The sequence below is a fragment of the Oratosquilla oratoria genome, chromosome 28 (genome assembly GCF_046742065.1).
Source record: "Oratosquilla oratoria isolate Oo_2021 chromosome 28, ASM4674206v1, whole genome shotgun sequence".
NCBI classification, from domain to species: domain Eukaryota; kingdom Metazoa; phylum Arthropoda; class Malacostraca; order Stomatopoda; family Squillidae; genus Oratosquilla; species Oratosquilla oratoria.
In genome coordinates this window covers 54,301,960-54,306,959 of record NC_134804.1, presented here as the reverse complement: position 1 = coordinate 54,306,959, position 5,000 = coordinate 54,301,960, and positions in this window count along the sequence as shown.

The following is a 5,000-nucleotide window of genomic DNA, read 5'->3' as shown; positions in this document are numbered from 1 at the left end:
CTTTTTCTTGGTCTACATCTTACTTTTAATCTTGTCACCACAGATTCATTATTTTTTCCAAAAGATATTTTCATACATTCTTATAACGTGGATAAAATGTGTCTGTCTCACTTGAAGGTATAGTTAAAGGTTTGGTTGTCTTGGAAAGAGTTTACTAAGGGCTACAGCATAACCTCTCGTAGCTACTCTGTTCAAAGTGTGTAGTCGAATACGTGCCTAACCACTTATACTACTTAAACAAACTACCTGAGATTATGTTGTTCAACTCCCGACTACACCCATGTCCATTCAGAAGCTTTGTATCTCTGTATTCTGTCCTATTTCATAACTTCAGAGATGGTCCACAAGTATCTTATATTCATTACCTCCACACCAACATTACCTCTTCCTTTCTTCATCATCCAGACTTCACTCCCATACATACATACATACATACATACATATACCAAAGGATGTCTTCCCTCTTACACGGTAGGTAGCCAAAAGACAAAGCATAAAAACCACTCCCACCCATTCCATCCCCTACATACTCCACTCCCCTCTACCCTCTTTTCTCCCTCTTATCTTGGCACCTCCTGGATGACGGGTCATCCCTGCATCTTGTCCACTGCCCTGGGTCAGAAGCAGTGTCGCAAGGCAGAGCACATCCGCAGCAAGGCCGCTTCATTAAATCGGCGACCACCCTTCTCCGTCCTATATATACCATACAGTACAACTAATGTTCATGCTACTTCGTTGCTTTTGTTGACACCCTTTGATTTGACCATAACAGTTCTAAAGGCACCTCCTACCTTCTCCCATCTCACTTTATGAACAATATCTTCCTTCATTCTTTAACTTGCATTTGTGTATTAACTCCTTTGCTTTGATGATTTGTTATCATATGCTGGATATCGAGATGATGTATCATTTGAAGGTACATCATAGTAAAGGACTGAAGTTCCGGATTTTCGTTTAGTATTTTTCTTTAGGTTACCACTCGACAATTCCATTCCGCTTAAATATCTATGTTCCTCAAATGACAGAAGCAAAGTCCATGATCGAGTTTTAGAAATTTACTTTAAACCTATCACATAGCGGATACCTCCCCTCGCACCTCCCCTCGCACTAACCCTAGTCATACCCAGACACTCACCGTCTCACCCCCACGAAGTGGGAAATGAGAAACCCTTGGTAGGGCAAGCCGTGTCAGTTGTTGCAAGCCGCTGTTTTTTTTTTTTTTTTTTTTTTTTTTAGGCCGATGTTCGGGTCGCCTCCCCGCCTGGCCAGGGCTGTCGGTAGACAATTCAAGAAGTACGTAGCAGGTTCCGGGAATCGAACTCATGACCATCTGCTCATGAGTTCGACACTGTACCGACTGGGCTACTGCACTGCCTCATATCCAGACAACACATTATCCCCTCCCTTGAGTGACTCCTGGGCCAGTCCGTGGCTGTTGGCGGTTATCTGGAGGCCGTGGGCACCTTGGGAGAGAGATCTGGGGGAACGGATGGATTCTGTCATTGTTTCACAAACCAATACTCGAGTTTAGAGGTGGAGAATTTGCGATTCCTATTCGACATGGAGTCCCACTTCACATATTTTTCTTCTTTGCAAAGGACAGGCGATCTTATGCAGTTGAGAAGACGGACTTCGGCTGGAAAGAAGCCACGAGCGGTCGGGACCCCTTTTAGATCAGATTCCATTCCCTCAGTTGGATAATGTCATTTCAACAACAACAAAAAATTGAGAAGACGGACTTCGGCTGGAAAGAAGCCTCGAGCGGTCGAGACCCCTTTTAGATCAGATTCCATTCCCTCAGTTGGATAATGTCATTTCAACAACAACAAGAAATCAGAAAATGCATCATCGACTTGAGGGAGTTGACATATCACGCGGTGACCATTCCTTACCACTTCCATTAAAGTCAACATGGCCCTCATGCAATTAGACGAAACGCGTCCTTACGATACGTACACCTAAGGTCTAATTTCGCGTGAAGTGACTTTTTGAATATCTACTGGAGTTGCTAACTCTCATCTCACGAAGATGGAGGACTTCATCACAAGATGACAATAGGAAACAGACTTTGGGGGAACTCCTTGGCTCCTGTGATCTTTCCGAAATTTAACGAAGTCATTAGGACTATTTGTGCTTCTCAATTTGAGGTCCTGGGATCCTTGCAGGGGGGGGGGAGGGTCCAAAAAGTGTTCTGAATGGGTCCACAAATCAAAAGCCAGTGAGAGTTAGGCAACTCACATACCGACGCAACCAGTTGCGTGAAACCGATCGTGCGCACGTACGCACACACACACACACACACACACACACACACACACACACACACACACACACACACACACACATATATATATATATATATATATATACAAATAAAAACTAATTAATAGATGCATAAATAAATAAGTAAATGAAAATCAGCTGAGGGGTGAATTGCAGGACTCCATGTGGCTTGACCTGACTTCACTTTTCGTCTCAAAGAAAATCGTCAATCGAACGAGTCTCCTACTGACGGGGGTGGGTGGGGGGGTTAATTAGAGTGAGAGATCAATCCTTCCAGGGGGGAGGGGGGGAAAAGGGGGGAGGGGAGGATCTTCATTGGATGAGAAAATGAATCTCGCGTAGGAAAAGGTCGACATTTGATGGACCCCTCACGTGTAATTGGGTGCGACCCGGGTCTGGACGTCCCCACAGAGGCGAAAATAAAGTTTTTTCTTTAAGAGAAGAAAGAAAAGAGAGAGAGAGAGAGAGAGAGAGAGAGAGAGAGAGAGAGAGAGAGAGAGAGAGAGAGAGAGAGAGAGAGAGAGAGAGAGAGAGAGAGAGAGAGAGAGAGAGAGAGAGAGAGGAGAGAGAGAGAGAGAGAGAGAGAGAGAGAGAGAGAGAGAGAGAGAGAGAGAGACAGAGAGAGAGAGAGAGAGAGAGAGAGAGAGAGAGAGAGAGAGAGAGAGAGAGAGAGAGAGAGAGAGAGAGAGAGAGAGAGAGAGAGAGAGAGAGAGAGAGAGAGAGAGAGAGAGAGAGAGAGAGAGAGAGATATAGAGAGAGAGAGAGAGAGACAGAGAGAGAAAGAGAGAGAGAGAGAGAGAGAGAATAGAAAAAAGATAAAATGTTGTCGAATTCAGACAAGATGTTTACATGAACATCTGGTATCAAAATATCAAAAGTATGTAATTCGTTCTTATCCTTCTCATTTTTGTCCTCTCCCCCTCGCTCCCTCTACCAACTCTCTCTCCCTCTCCCTTTCCCCCTCCCTCTCCTCTCCTCTTTCCTCCCTCTCCTCTCCTCCTTCCTCCCTCCCTCTCCTCCTTTCTCCCACCATCTCCTCCTTCCTCTCTCCCTTTCCCTCTCGTACCATTTTTAACTCTTCCCCTCTCCTACTTTCTACCTTTTCTCTCCCTCTCTCGTCCTCCTCCCCTCCTTCTCTCCCTCTCCCCTCCCTCCCTCTCTCTCCCTCCCTCTACCCTTTTCCTCTCCCACTTCCCTACCTTCACTCTCGTCCTTCCTTCTCCCTCACCCCCTCACCCCTTCCCTGCCTCCTTTTCCCTGTCCTCCCTCCCCCACCTTCATTTCACCCCTCCTTCTTTCTCTCTTTCCCTCACTCCCTCCCTCTCCCCCTTCCATCCCCCTCTTCACTTCCTTCCCTCTTTCCCCTCCTCCTCCCTTCCTCTCACACTCCCTCCATCTCCCTTTCCACTTCCTTCGCTCCCTTCCTCCCTCCCTCTCCCCTTCCATCTCTCTCTCCACGTCTTTCCCTTCCCCACCTTCCTCCCTCTCCCCCTCTCTCTCCCCCTTTCCTTCGACACGAATCCCCTCAAATTGTGTTCTGGGTTCCCATTAATCACCCCATAGTCGCACTCTGCCCCCCCATCCCCCCATATCCCCCCCATCCGGGAGTCTACTATAGAGCTCCATCGCCAGAGAACATGAAACGAGGAGGAAGAGGAAGAGAAGGAGGAGGAAGAGGGGAGGAGAGGAGGAGGAAGAGGAGGAGGAGGAAAGGAGGAGGAGGAGGAAGAGGAAGAAGAGGAGGAGGAGGAAGAGGAAGAAGAGGAGGAGGAGGAAGAAGAGAAGGAGGAGGAGGAGGATAAGGGGAAGAAGGAGGAGGTGGTGGAGGAGAAGGAAAAGGAGGAGGAAGAGGAGTAGGAGGAAGAGAAGGAGGAGGATTAGGAGGAGGAGGAGGAAAAGGAGGAAGAAGAGGAGGGGGAAGATGAGGAAAAAGGAGGAGGAGAAGGACTTTTTTTAGGGGATGGGGGTAATAGTAAAAGGAAGTAGGTTGTCAAAAATAACCAGCGTTTCTATCCTTGGCGGACCGCCATAAGGCTGAGGTCCGGGCGGGTGATAGCCCCGCAAACCAGAGAGAGATAAAGAGTTAAAGAGATAAAGAGATGAAGAGCTAAAGAGCTAAAGAGCTAAAGAGATAAAGAGATAAAGAGATAAAGAGATAAAGAGATAAGGATATAAAGAGATAAAGAGATAAGTAGATAAAGAGATAAAGAGATAAAGAAATAAAGTGATAAAGAGATAAAGAGATAGAGAGATAAAGAGATAAAAAGATAAAGTGATAAAGAGATAAAGATATAAAGAGATAAGGAGATAAGGAGATAAAAAGATAAAGAGATAAAGAGATAAAGAGATAAAGAGATAAAGAGTAAAGGAGAAAGAAAGTGAGAAAAAGAGAAATTGTAAAGGAAAAACTGCGCGATTGTGTGTGAACGCCTCAATTGACTTACAATCAAACTGCGCGGTTCAGACCGCTAGTGTGAACAGGGCCAGCTTACTCTTCTAATAGGAAATGTGAGTATAGGACACGTACTGTAGGTGTATGAGTTTAAGGAAGAGAGTTATGGGGAAGAATATTTCCTTTCGTTATGTCTTGATGAAGTCTGGGACCCCTTCCAAAGGGTTAGAACACTGAGCTATTTTTCCTCCAACCTCCAATTTATCGGCGCTATCGCCAACTCCCAGAACTTTTTCCGCCGTAAAATCACCATTATGGCAAACCA